The 15,384-nt window shown below is 38.1% G+C and overlaps 1 protein-coding gene and 1 long non-coding RNA gene across 2 annotated transcripts in view; both read left to right on the top strand.

Moving 5' to 3' along the window:
* LOC311091343 (uncharacterized protein) overlaps nucleotides 1–15,384 on the top strand; it is a 530,654-nt gene that overhangs the window by 482,013 nt on the left and 33,257 nt on the right. The window lies entirely within an intron of this gene.
* On the top strand, nucleotides 12,191–13,762 carry LOC311091407. The gene is made up of 3 exons (XR_014608074.1): nucleotides 12,191–12,574; nucleotides 13,089–13,144; nucleotides 13,420–13,762. It is a non-coding gene; the product is annotated as an uncharacterized lncRNA (long non-coding RNA).

Here is a 15,384-nt window from a genome sequence, read left to right on the forward strand (position 1 = left end):
CTAAAAGAGTAGGTACTTTATAGCCAAATCTCGTTGAGTATGAATGCGAACCGGACATCTGCCATGTTGAATTTATCATGTGACCTACGACGTGTTATCACACGCGCAACAACTTAAAAGATTCGAACGGACACGTTTAATTCGTCTATCTGTAAATATCTTGATATTGATTAAACTTGCTCATTTTGTGATCTTTTTGAAGAAACTGCTGCCCATTTATTTTGTGAATACATTTAGGGTTGATTTAAGTTCTTTTATTTAGCCCTACTAATGTGAACCACCGTTTTATCCTTAACGATGTTATTTATTTTTATTACGAAATCCCAAAATTGTCATCTCTTGAATATGTTGTTAATTTTTTATATCCAAACATTTTCATCCACAAGCAAAAGTGGCTAACTGCTTTATTTTTTCCTCTTTTTCTTGTTGAATTTAACTGTCGTTTCATCCCTCAGGCCTATAAATAACAAAAAATGCTTTTTTAAAATGTATTATAATGAATTATTTAAGAAAATATATATTAAGATATTCAACCTTGTAGGTTATTTTTTCCTGTGTAAAAAATCTCATATTATGTATGCAAACCCATTATTTATATATATATATATATATATATATATATATTATGGGTTTGCATACATAATGAGATTTTTTACAGATCTCAACATCAGTAACTCGACAGCCCTACCTAGAACGGGTTTCCTCAGCGTTTGTAATGTCTGCACAAAGGGCAGCTGTGCGAAGATTCGCCTTTGGAGGAAAACTGTTGATTTTATACTCGAAAAATTTAAGTATCATTAATATTAAAAATTAATATTACCTCAGAATGAATTGCATTTCTATCCCACCCCAAAACATACAATAATAATAACGATAAATGCTGACCAATACTTAATTATATGACTTTTTACTGAAAATGATATAATTCAATAAAACAAACAAATTGTAATGTATGTCATATGACATAGCTATGCATGATTTAATACACTCTAGATGTGTATATAATGAACATATCTACATTTTCTTTCAAACAATTAAATAAAACAATTAAATAATTATATTTTATTTACTGACAACAATGAGAAATATTAATAAATTAGTAAAAGAATGAATGAAAGTCACCATCACACAAACAAATGCATATACAAGTCAACACATGAAACAAAGCTTTATTCAAACTACAATCATGTATGTAGACTACAGACGCTGAACCCCACATCCTTCTGCCATCTCAACACAGCGGTTCCCATTATGCGGCTTTATTCTGATGAATCAGCTGAGACCGCCAGAGGTGAGCCGTTACTTCGTGCCGGAGGTTGTTGCGTGATGTGTTGTGCTTCACAATCTGAGGCAATAAGGGCAGGTGGAGTGATAGAGGGACCATCTCCAGGATTCAGCTCTGGGTTCCTCATCCTCAGTGCTCACACCAGCCTGCTGACATTTCAGATCCTACAAAATGCACAAACATAACACAAAAGCAGTCATTTTAACCGCACAATGTCATTTGATTTCAGTATTATTTAGAAGACTTTTTTTCCACGAATGCCACCATCATCTTTCCTTGTAGGTCCTGCTCCACCACAAAAGATCTGCAGCAAATGCACAGAAATCAAGAATCAGAAAGGTGATGTAATAGCTCTGTTTGAAATTACAATAATTAAAATAAACTACAACTTAAGATTTAAATAGTTGTTATTCATTTCTGTAGTATACTCACTCAAAGCCTTTGATGGCAGCATTCAGCTTCACGAGCCACTCTCCACCGGATAAACACACATCTGTTCATCTGACCCTGAAACATCCAGACAAGATCCACATTACCTCTGATTTATGAGCTCAACACTACATTTACATGCTGAGGTTGTTTTAACTTTTTATCCAACATAAATGTTCCTCAATTTATCAACTACTAATGGACAAATAAAATAGATAACTTATGTTTAACGTTAGTTACTTTATAGATTTGTTCTACATAATAGCACACATTTATCACTCAGATGTCTATTTCATGTTGTGATATTTCAAGATTTTCCTGTCAGATGTAAATAGACATTTAAAATAAGTGTCTTTGATGTATGGTTTGTTTATGTAAATCCACTTTAGAGACGTAACTTACGTGTCCTTACTGGAGCTCCCCTGTTAGCTTACGTTATACATAATAAAACGTGTTTTTACAGCAAAATCACAACTATACTATACTGTGTAACGTCTTTACACCTCCAACACTTCAACAGTTTACTCTACAGTAGTTCAACACATGCAATTTTAACAAAAGGAACCGTGTTTACTCGCATTTGAAAGCACCCGCGTCGCCGATCTCTACGATGTTTGGTAATGACATATCCTCTCGTGTGGCCTCCTGGGATAGAAGAGTATCCATCGGATGAGCACTCAAAAATCTGGCCGGAAGCAGTAAGCCATCCGGGAACTTCTCGCCTACTCTTTTATAAATACTGATGTTTCGAACGTACTGCTTCCTTCACGTACTGTTTTCGCCTACTATATAGTAGGAAAGTAGGCATATTCGGACGCACTTAAGTCCGAATCTCGCGATAATCCGTACGTCACCCAGGTAATTCTCGCCTACTCTTTTGGATTCGTACATACTTTTTCGCTCGCCTACTCTTTTTCCCATACTAAATAGTAGGGAAGTATGTGGTTTGGAACGCAGCATATGTCACTGGCCTTCGGATGGTCTTCACACAAGGTGCCTCCTGTTTGATGATTGCTCCACCCTCAAATATGATTGGACATTTGATAGGTCACGTGATTTTGATCACATGACACCACAGCTTTGTCTAACCCATAGTTTCACTGTCATTCATGTATTTATGGGGGACGTACAAACACTAGACCTTAGGTGTCCCACATTAGGCAGTGTCCCACATTAGGGCAATTCACCCTACAATAGTTGGATCTAAGTATTTATTCATGTGAAATTTCTCGGCACTAACAACACATATTAGATCATTAAATGACAAATTAAACCCAGTGTACTATTTAAATCGATTGCTGGACACCGTAAAGTTATTTAACACATCTACAAATTCCACTGTCAACGGTTTTGCTATAATAATACTTCATAGGCTATAATACTGTATGTAATTATATCAAAGGGAGATAAACAACTGAATATTAAAGGGATGCAAACTTGTAACATTTAAGTGGAATTTGCTTTGAGTTAAGTTTATTTGTCATATAGCCTATACAAATGTCAAAGACAGTTTGTAAATTTGTAACGTAATTTACACATGTAGGGACCCCTTAAAATATGCCTTAAAAATACGCCTTATTTTGAAAATTGCAGAGTATTAAAATATATGCTTTTGATATTTTGTTTTTGTTTATTTGACAATGTGATGTAACAAAATGTACCAACATTCTTTGTTTCTTTATCATTTGTACTGTTTTCCTTTACTCAAATGAGGTGTTCTGTTGAACTGAAGTGTATTAATGTTGACCAATCAGCACTGAGATTGTTTAAAGGGAGGCACATTCAGCAGACAGAAACGGTCTCGCGTTCACTGACTCGCGCGTGCAGAGCGAGGTGGCGCTGGAAAATGGCGTTTGGTGGACTGAGGTGCGATCATGGATTGTTAGGATTAGATGAAGGTGAAAATAATTTGGAGGAGTTGTCAGAGGAGAATGACAATGAGAGTACTGTAGATGACGATGAGTCAGGTAAATGGAATTTGGTTCAAAGAGCATCGAAGAAAAGAAAAGGGAAAACTAAACAAGATGAAGTGAAAAGAGTGAGGAATGATGTTAAAGTTGTGATCCGATTTCAAACCCCTTGTACAATAAACCCATTGAAAGTCAGTGAAGCCATTTACAAGCAAGTAGGTGAAGTTCGCTCAGTCAGAACGTTAAAAGATGGTAACCTGTTAGTTGTGTGTCAAGATAGAGATCAGAGAATGGGATTGATGAAGCTTAAAACCTTAATGGGGAAAAGCGTAAAAGCCCAAGACTGGGAAGAAAGGGATAAAATAATGGTGGTGATATCAGGTGTTTCGACCGACTTGTCGGAAGATGATGTTAAAAACAATGTAAAAGGCGTGAGAATCAACAAAGTTAAGCGCTTGCCAATACTTAGGAATGGAACTAAAGGACCAAGTTTGTCTGTCCTGTTAGTATTGGATGAGGTTAAGATGCCTGAACGAATCATGATTGGGTATGTAAGTTATTTGACGAGGCCTTATATTCCCCCACCAATAAGATGCTTTAAATGTCAGCGATATGGGCATATTTCTTCTGCGTGCAAGTCAAAAACTAGATGCACTAAATGTGGAGTGAGCACGAATATGGTAAATGTGAAAAAGAAACAAAAATCAAGTGCTGTAACTGCGGAGGTGAACGCAGTGCGGCCTACAAAGGATGTGAGATGCATAAAAGAGCAGTTCAAGTGCAAAATATTAAGGTGAAAGAGAGTATTACTTATGCTGAAGCCATTAAAAAGGTTGACGAAGGAAACCAAGAAAAGTCAAGGGTTAAAATAGGTATGGCACCTGTAGATGTACCCCCTAATCAAGCTCAAACGACTCAGAAATGCTGTAAAGTCTCTGAAGATACTTTAATTGTGGATAAAAAAAATTCATTGCTTTTATGGTGGAAGTGGTTAATTGTTCAGCCCAAGTAACAAGTAGAAGTGATAGAATTAAAATAATCAAAAAAGCAGCCGAAAAGTATCTAGATATTCATGATTTATCAGTGGACTCCATTCATAACATGGTATTAGGGGTATCTGATAGTCAAGCATCATGTGGCAGTTAGTAATGACTTTAGCTATTCTGCAGTGGAATGCTAGAAGTTTAGTCGCTAATGGTCAGGAATTAAAACACTTTATTGAGGAACAAGATGTCAAACCAAACATTATATGTATACAGGAAACCTGGATCCATCACTTGATTTCATAATATATGGATACACAGCAATACGTAAAGACAGGGATACTGCAGGAGGTGGAGTGGCCACATTCATTCAGCAGGGGATTAATTAACCCTCTGAGGTCGACAAACGCGCGGGCGCGTTTTGCCGGATTTTCTCCACATTGTAGCACTATAAACTTAAATTACTCCATCATTTATGGTCATACAGAAAAAAGAAATATAAAAAAAGAATCTGTGATATTTCTCCTTTTGTATGTGTCCACTTACAATCAAATCAAAACATTGTGCTTTTGTAAAATAAAGAAAATAAACAGGGTGTGCGTTCTGCCTCTCTGTCGCGGTGAACTTTTTTTTCTTGAGCACGTCTATAAACTGAAACAAAACTCAGCGAATACTTGTCACACATTTATGAGCCATATACCTTTATAAACATTTAAGTGTGTACTTTTAAATAATCGGATTCAAAACGAAAACAAATATTCTCTGTTTACGTAATTTGTATAAAACCAACAAGATGTCCAGCTTCTCAAACGCTTGCTCATTACAGTTAATTTGGCCACGCCTACTCGCGCAAAAGATATTCACATGCAAATCTCCACATGGAACGCGAACGCGCTCGTTACCTCAACAACAAAACACTTCACTTCACTTTTCGTCGAGTTTGAAAGACGTGCCTGAGCTTACATTGGATTTAGGCTACCTCAGAAGAAGAAGAACGCGATCTGAAGACAAGAAAGATAAGGTAAGAAATTCTTACATAGCCTAGTTTGTTATTGTTGCATACATGTCACGTTGCAGTTGAACTGTTGCTAGATATATGGGGAATATTATAATATTTAGACCCGTGTTTACTGTGTTTGTGGATATCTGCTCAAACATAGATATGTTTATGGTAACCATAATGTTTTATATTTGAGCGTGATCGCGTTTGAATGTATCATATTTTGCAAGCGATCGCGTTTGAATGTATCATATTTTGGATGAAAGCAAAACGCACCAAACGGCTTCAAGAAATTTAAATATAGATAAAGAGATTGAAGCAGTTATGGTTGAGATTTGGGTAAGTAAAACTAATAATTAAAATTGTTAACTTCTATAACCCTTGTAAAAAAATCTTAAGAGAGATGCCAGTGGTTCTCAACTCCAGTCCTCGGGACCCACTGCTCTGCACATATTGTATGTCTCCCTTATTTAACACACCTGAATCAGATCATCAGCTCATTAGGAGAGACTTCATGAACTGATTTGAGTGTGTCAGATAAGAGAGACATACAAAATGTGCAGAGCAGTGGGTCCCGAGGACTGGAGTTGAGAACCACTGTGCTAGATGGTATGTGTGAGGGAGGAGATGGAAAGTTAGTAATATGTGGAGATTTTAATGCACATAACACTTTGTGGGGAGGTACTAAGATAGATGGAAATGGATGTTTATGGATGATTATAAGTTGGTTTGTTTAAATGATGGAAGGAACACTAGGTTTGATGCATCTCATGGAACAGAGTCTGCAATAGATCTCACAATAGTATCGAATCAGATAGCAGGGGTAAGTGAGTGGGAGGTTAATGAAAATTCTCTTGGCAGTGATCACTGTATTATTTGGTTAAGTATTAGGAATCAAAATGTGTGCCTTGAAGAGAATTGGTTTCCAAGATGGAAAATGAGAGAAGCAAACTGGGGGTTATATTGCATGAAGGCAAGTGCTAGGCTGATGGGAATAATGTCAGATATGAGTAATGCTGATGAGTTAAATTCAATAATTACAAATATATTGTGTAAGACAGCAGAGGAGGTGTTTGGCAAATCTTCTGGGATGAGGAATAAGAGAATGGTACCTTGGTGGTCAGTTGATTGTAAGGAAGCAATTCAAGTTAGAAATAAAGCTTTCAAAATTGTTAAATCAAATCATTCCTATACCAATTTAATGGAATACAAAAAAATCAAACTCAAAAGTTAAAAGAATCATAAAAGAAGCTAAAAGGAAATATTGGCAGAACTTTTGTTGTAAAATAAGGGCAGAAGTCAAGTGATGTTTGGAGCATGATTAAAAAGATGGGAGGCATTAGAAGGGAATTTTCTCTACCTGTGATTAAAAACAATGATGTGGAGGCAGTAACAAATCAAGAGAAAGCAGAGATGCTTGCGAAAGGTTTTGTTAAGGTCCATAGCTCAAAAAACTAGAATTATCTTGGAGAGTTAAAGTAATAGATGAAAATAAAGGGTTACTGGAAAAGAAGGAAATAAGTGAAAATGTACTTAACTAGATGTACCGCATGGCGGTACAAAATATGACCGCCGCTCAGGCCTGCACTGGCTTTCCACAAAAATAAATGACGTGGAGCAATTTGTCTGTATTGCGTGTTTATGTATATACCTAAAAAAAGTAGTAGTATGTGCATGTCTGTCTGTGTGTGTGTGTCTGTGTGTGTGTGTATGTGTGTGTGTTTGTGTATGTGTGTGTCTCTGTCTGTGTGTGTCTGTGCGTGTATGTATGCGTGCGTACATGTGTGTGCGTGTGTGTGTGTCTGTGCATGTGGATTTGTATGTGTGTGTATGGGTGTGTGTCTGTGCGTGTGGATGTCAGTGTGTGTGCATGCTTGCGTTTGTTTGTATTCCTGCATGTGTGTGTGTGACAGTGTCATCCTAAACCAGCAACCCTTCGCTCAACACCACCATCTACAGGCCGATGAGTGTACAGTCACTAAATGTGCACATAAATGAATTTATTTTATACCCCCCCATGGATGAAATTCTACGAAACTTCGCATACCCCCAGAGGATGTCAAGTTAATCATACACATGAAATATGGTGCAGTTCTGAACATCTCAACTGAAGATAGGGGCGATTATAGCAGAATAATATTGCATTTTCATTTTTTATGGGAGGGGCGCAAATCACAAATGAGTGATTATGGGCTAGGTTGATGTGGGCCCTTAAGAGCAACATACCATAAAAATTTCTTCATCCTCGGTGCCACGGTTCAGGTAGTTATTTAGGAAAAACTGCATTTTTTGGGTTTGGGGGGGCCCAGTGCGGGGGGGGGGAGTGGCCCCCGGGGACCAAACGAAATTTTTCCGTAAAAGTCTAGTGGGGCTACATGCCCACCAAATTTCATGTTCCCCGGTGTTTCGGTGTCCCTGGTATCGTTGACGAAAAAATTCAGTAGATGACGAAAAAAAAAAAAAAAAAAACTTTGACAATCGATTATGGGCTAGGTTGATGTGGGCCCTTAAGACCAACATACCATAAAAAATTCTTCATCCTCGGTGCCACGGTTCAGGTAGTTATTTAGGAAAAACTGCATTTTTTTGGGTTTGGGGGGGCCCAGCGCGGGGGGGGAGTGGCCCCCGGGGACCAAACGAAATTTTTCTGTACAAGTCTAGTGGGGCTACATGCCCACCAAATTTCATGTTCCCCGGTGTTTCGGTGTCCCTGGTATCGTTGACGAAAAATTCACGGGGGCCCCAGCGCGGGGGGGGAAGTGGCCCCCGGGGACCAAACGAAATTTTTCCGTAAAAGTCTAGTAGACCAACATACCATAAAAAATTCTTCATCCTCGGTGCCACGGTTCAGGTAGTTATTTAGGAAAAACTGCATTTTTTTGGGTTTGGGGGGGCCCAGCGCGGGGGGGGAGTGGCCCCCGGGGACCAAACGAAATTTTTCCGTACAAGTCTAGTGGGGCTACATGCCCACCAAATTTCATGTTCCCCGGTGTTTCGGTGTCCCTGGTATCGTTGACGAAAAATTCACGGGGGCCCCAGCGCGGGGGGGGAAGTGGCCCCCGGGGACCAAACGAAATTTTTCCGTAAAAGTCTAGTAGACCAACATACCATAAAAAATTCTTCATCCTCGGTGCCACGGTTCAGGTAGTTATTTAGGAAAAACTGCATTTTTTTTGGGTTTGGGGGGGCCCAGCGCGGGGGGGGAGTGGCCCCCGGGGACCAAACGAAATTTTTCCGTACAAGTCTAGTGGGGCTACATGCCCACCAAATTTCATGTTCCCCGGTGTTTCGGTGTCCCTGGTATCGTTGACGAAAAATTCACGGGGGCCCCAGCGCGGGGGGGGAAGTGGCCCCCGGGGACCAAACGAAATTTTTCCGTAAAAGTCTAGTAGACCAACATACCATAAAAAATTCTTCATCCTCGGTGCCACGGTTCAGGTAGTTATTTAGGAAAAACTGCATTTTTTTGGGTTTGGGGGGGCCCAGCGCGGGGGGGGAGTGGCCCCCGGGGACCAAACGAAATTTTTCCGTACAAATCTAGTGGGGCTACATGCCCACCAAATTTCATGTTCCCCGGTGTTTCGGTGTCCCTGGTATCGTTGACGAAAAATTCACGGGGGCCCCAGCGCGGGGGGGGAAGTGGCCCCCGGGGACCAAACGAAATTTTTCCGTAAAAGTCTAGTAGACCAACATACCATAAAAAATTCTTCATCCTCGGTGCCACGGTTCAGGTAGTTATTTAGGATAAACTGAATTTTTTTGGGTTTGGGGGGGCCCAGCGCGGGGGGGGAGTGGCCCCCGGGGACCAAACGAAATTTTTCCGTACAAGTCTAGTGGGGCTACATGCCCACCAAATTTCATGTTCCCCGGTGTTTCGGTGTCCCTGGTATCGTTGACGGAAAATTCAGTAAGGTGACGAAAAAAAAAAAAAAAAAAAACTTTGACAATCCCTATATGACCGCTTTCGCTAGCTACGCTAGCGGCGGTCATAATAAGGATTTTACATTATTTGAGCTTAAGAGAGTGTTAAATGGGGTTAGGAATACTTCACCAGGGAAAGATGGTATATGTTATAAAATGATTGATGAAGTTGATGATGTAGCTAAACATGTAATCTTAAGTCTTTATAATAAGATTTGGGAACAAGGAAGATTGCCTTTGTGTTGGAAACATTCTGTAGTGATTCCTATTGGAAAACCAGGAAAGGATAAGACTGAAGTTAAAAGTTATAGGCCAATAGCAATAACATCCAATTTATGTAAGCTTATGGAAAAGATGATCACTAGAAGACTAGTATATGAAATTGAAAAAAGAGATATTGTTTCCCCATATCAGAGCGGGTTCCGTAGTGGACGTACTACAATGGACCCTGTTGTATGTTTAGAAAATGAAATAAGGAAAGCGCAAGCCAATAAAGAATCAGTTTTAGCAACATTCTTTGATCTAGAGAAAGCATATGATATGCTATGGAAAGAGGGACTGTTAATTAAGTTGAATAGGATGGGTATTGGTGGCAAGATGTTTAACTGGATCAGAGACTTTCTAAAGGATAGAACAATAGAAGTAAGAGTTGGGGTTAACTTCTCGAACATCTATTCAATAGAAAATGGAACGCCAATGGTAGTGTATGCAGTCCAGTACTGTTTAATATTATGATTAATGATGTTTTCGATACAATAGATGACATTAGAATCAATAGAGCATTATATGCTGATGATGGAGCTCTGTGGATAAAAGGACGCAATATTGATAATATTAGAATTAAGATGCAACTAGCAGTCAGTAAGGTAGAAAAATGGGTATGTGAGTGGGGTTTTCATTTGTCTGTAGAGAAGACTCGATTTATTTGTTTTTCAAGGAAAAGAGTAAGTTCCATACTAGAGCTTAAGCTGTATAACCAGTCCTTAAAGCAAGTTAATATTATTAGGTATTTGGGAGTGTGGTTTGATGTCAAACTAACATTTAAGGAACACATTCAGAAAACAATTGAGAAGTCCAAAAAAGGCATTAATGTTCTGAAATGTTTATCAGGATACAACTGGGGAGCTTCAGGGATATCCCTTAAAATAATATATACTGCATTGATAAGATCGGTTTTGGATTATGGATGTATTGTGTATCTTTCAGCATCTAAGACATTGCTTAGTGAAATCAATAGAATGCAGGCTAAAAGTTTGAGGATATGTTGCGGAGCATTTAGCACCTCTTCCATACCAGCGTTGCAAGTAAAAACAGGAGAAATACCTTTAAGCCTCAGACGTCTTAAATTGAGTATGGCGTACTGGATTAATTTAAATGGACATGATGAATCACACCCTACTAAGAAAGTTCTTAATGAGTGTTGGGAGTATGGTAGAACCCAGATTTGTAGCTTTGGTTGGGTTGGTAATAAACTAGCAAATCAAATGGAAATAGATGATATCACTTGTAGTAAGACAGTACCCCTGGTATCAACTCCACCTTGGCTGTTCTGCTCCCCTATGGTGAACATGGAAACCAGAGAGATAGATATATATAGAGGAGTGTATCAGAACATAGAGCAATATTTAGAAAGTAGGTACTATAATACAACACAGATTTATACAGATGCATCTAAAGATTCAGAGGGTAAAACGGGTATTGCAGCTTACATCCCTGATTATAAAATCTCAATTAAAAAGAGAACATCAGATCATTTGTCCATATTTGCAGCAGAAATGACAGCCATTAATATTGCATTGCATTGGATAGAAGAAGTTAGGCCCCCTAAGGCAGTTATTTGTTCTGATTCTGTCATCTCTCACTTCCATTCAAAATGGAGAATCATCATGCCGACAGGACTTATTGAATGAAATTAATAATATCATATTTGCAATTAGTCAACAGGGAATATTAATCCAGTTTGTATGGGTTCCTGCCTATAAAGGAGGTGGTGGTAATGAGGAAGCAGACAGGCTGGCAAAAGAGGCTACTAAAGAAGAGGACATTCAATTAAGCATTTCACTCAGTAAATCAGAAGTTAAGGTACTCATTAATCACAAAGTTAATAAAATATGGCAAGCTGAATGGGATAAGGATAAAAAAGGTAGACACTTATACAATATACAAAAATATATCTCAAGTTGCAAATATAGTTATTCAAACAGACAGGAAGAGGTTTGGTTTACAAGACTGAGAATAGGCCATACTGGTTTAAATAACAGCTTATACATTTGTTGTACATGTGTATAATTTGTTGTACGCTTGTACATAAACATCCATCTGGGAAATGTGAGAATTGTGGAGTGAGAGAGGATGTAGATCATGTTCTTTTAAGGTGCATAAGATATTCCAGACAAAGAGAGAAACTGAAGAGGGAAGTGAATGCAGTAAATAAAACATTTTCTTTAGAAATTTTATTATGTGAGCCTAGATCAGAAAACATCACTAATGCTATGATAACATTTATCAAAGAAACACAAGTAGCAAATAGGATGTGAATTTGTTTTTTTTTTTTTTTTTGTGAATGACATCCATTTGATTGCACCTCAGTCCAGTAGATGGCGGTAATACACTTTGACTGTAAACTGCCATAAAACTTAACAGAAGAAGAAGAAGAAGAAGAAGTCATTTGCTGCGTTCCAAACCGCATACTTCCCTACTATTTAGTATGGGAAAAAGAGTAGGCAAGCGAAAAAGTATGTACGAATCCAAAAGAGTAGGCGAGAATTACCTGGGTGACGTACTAACTATCGCGAGATTCGGACTTAAGTGCGTTCGAATATGCCTACTTTCCTACTATATAGTAGGCGAAAACAGTACGTGAAGGAAGCAGTTCGAAACATCAGTATTCATAAAAGAGTAGGCGAGAAGTTCCCGGATGGCTTACTGCTTCCGGCCAGATTTTCGAGTGCTCAACCGATGGATACTCTTCTATCCCAGGAGGCCACGCGAGAGGATACGTCATTATCAAACATCGCAGAGATCTGCGACGCGGGTGCTTTCAAATGTGAGTAAACACGGTTCCTTTTGTTAAAATTGCACGTGTTGAACTACTGTAGAGTAAACTGTTGAATTGTTGAAGGTGTAAAGACGTTACACAGTATAGTATAGTTGTGATTTTGCTGTAAAAACACGTTTTATGTATAACGTTAGCTAACAGGGGAGCTCCAGTAAAGACACGTAAGTTACGTCTCTAAAGTGGATTTACATAAGCCATATACATCTTAAAGACGCTTATTTTAAATGTCTATTTACATCTGACAGGAAAATCTTGAAATATCACAACATGAAATAGACATCTGAGTGATGAATGTGTGCTATTATGTAGAACAAATCTATAAAGTAACTAACGTTAAACATAAGTTATCTATTTTATTTGTCCATTAGTAGTTGATAAATTAGTCCATTAGTAGTTGAGGAACATTTATGTTGGATAAAAAGTTAAAACAACCTCAACATGTAAATGTAGTGTTGAGTTCATAAATCACAGAGGTAACGTGGATCTTGTCTGGATGTTACAGGGTCAGATGAACAGATGTGTGTTTATCTGGTGGAGAGTGGCTCATGAAGGCTTTGAGTGAGTATACTACAGAAATGAATAACAACTATTTAATCTTAAGTTGTAGTTTATTTTAATTATTGTAATTACAAACAGAGCTATTACAGCACCTTTCTGATTCTTGATTTCTGTGCATTTGCTGCAGATCTTTTGTGGTGGAGCAGGACCTGCAAGGAAAGATGATGGCGGCATTTGTGGAAAAAAAACGTTTTTGTCTTCTAAATAATACTGAAATCAAATGACATTGTGCGGTTAAAATTACTGCTTTTGTGTTATGTTTGTGCATTTTGTAGGATCTGAAATGTCAGCAGGCTGGTGTGAGCACTGAGGATGAGGAGCCCAGAGCTGAATCCTGGAAACGGTGCCATGGATGAGACCCTCCATCACTCCACCTGCCCTTATGAGACCCTCCATCACTCCACCTGCTCTTATTGCCTCAGATTGTGAAGCACAACACATCACGCAACAACCTCCGGCACGAGGGAACGGCTCACCTCTGGCGGTCTCAGCTGATTCATCAGAATAAAGCCGCAGAATGGGAACCGCTGTGTTGAGATGGCAGAAGGATGTGGGGTTCAGCGCCTGTAGCCTACATACATGATTGTAGTTTGAATAAAGCTTTGTTTCATGTGTTGACTTATGCATTTGTTTATTGTGTGATGGTGACTTTCATTCATTCTTTTACTAATTTATTAATATTTCTCATTGTTGTCAGTAAATAAAATATAATTATTTAATTAATGTTTTATTTAATTGTTTGAAAGAAAATGTAGATATGTTCATTATATACACATCTAGAGTGTATTAAATCATGCATAGCTATGTCATATGATATACATTACATTTTGTTTGTTTTATTGAAATCATTTTCAGTAAAAAGTAATATAATTAAGTATTGGTCAGCATTTATCTTTGTTATTATTTTATGTTTTGGGGTGGGATAGCAATGCAATTCATTCTGGGGTAATATTAATTTTTAATATTAATGATACTTAAATTTTTCGAGTACAAAATCAACAGTTTTCTCCAAAGGCGAATCTTCGCACAGCTGCCCTTTGTGCAGACTTTACAAACGCTGAGGAAAACCATTCTAGGTAGGGCTGTCGAGTTACTGATGTTATGAGGTATATATATATATATATATATATAATGGGTTTGCATACATATATGAGATTTTTTACACAGGATAAAGAACCTACAAGGTTGAATATCTTAATATATATTCTTAAATAATTCATTATAATACATTTAAAAAAAAGCTTTTTTTGTTTTGTTATTTATAGGCCTGAGGGATGAAACGAGAGTTAAATTCAACAAGAAAAAGAGGAATACATAAAGCAGTGAGCCACTTTGGCTTGTGGATGAAAATGTTTGGATATTAAATAAAATAAAATTAACATATTCAAGAGATGACAATTTTGGGATTTCGTAATAAAAATAAATAATATCGTTAAGGATAAAACGGTGGGTCACATTAGTAGGGTTAAATATAAGAACTTAAATCAACCCTAAATGTATTCACAAAATAAATGGGCAGCAGTTTATTCAAAAAGACCACAAAATGAGCAAGTTTAATCAATATCAAGATATTTACAGATAGATGAATTAAACGTGTCCGTTCGAATCTTTTAAGTTGTTGCGCGTGTGATAACGCGTCATAGGTCACATGATAACGTAAACATGGCAGATGTCCGGTTCGCATTCATACCAAAGAGTATAGAAGTACCAAGAGGCGAAACTCAATAGAACGTTCCATTGCAACAAACTCACCCATGCGCAGAGCTGCAGCTCCGCCATCTTGGACTGAACGCAACACAGCTGTCATAGAATTGAACGATACCGGTTCAAATTCAAAAGCGGTTAAATGAACTAAAAAGTAGTTTCTAGTTTTTAATATCTCTAGAGCAGACATCCCATGTCTCCCGGAAGATCCGGGAGTCTCCCGCATATTGATAGCGGCTCCCTGATGCCCACAAATTAGCTAAAATCACCCGGAATCTAGAGCGAGCGAGCAAGAGCGCGCAGCTCCAAACCGTGTAACGTTAGAGCACACGGCAGAAAGGGTGAGGAAGCGAAATATCAACATGTCAGTGGCCAAAAGACTATAAGAGATATATTTAAACTTTGTAGCCGACTACGCCACCTAGAGTTGAAACTGAGACCCCAGGAACTCAATATTAAAACCAGGTCCTTTAACGGAGAAGGGAACAGTGGAAAACAACACCCAAAAATAGCAGTAGAAAAACTATTTTATTACA

Source organism: Abramis brama (assembly GCF_963993115.1).
Source record: "Abramis brama genome assembly, chromosome: 10".
Lineage (NCBI taxonomy): Eukaryota > Metazoa > Chordata > Actinopteri > Cypriniformes > Leuciscidae > Abramis > Abramis brama.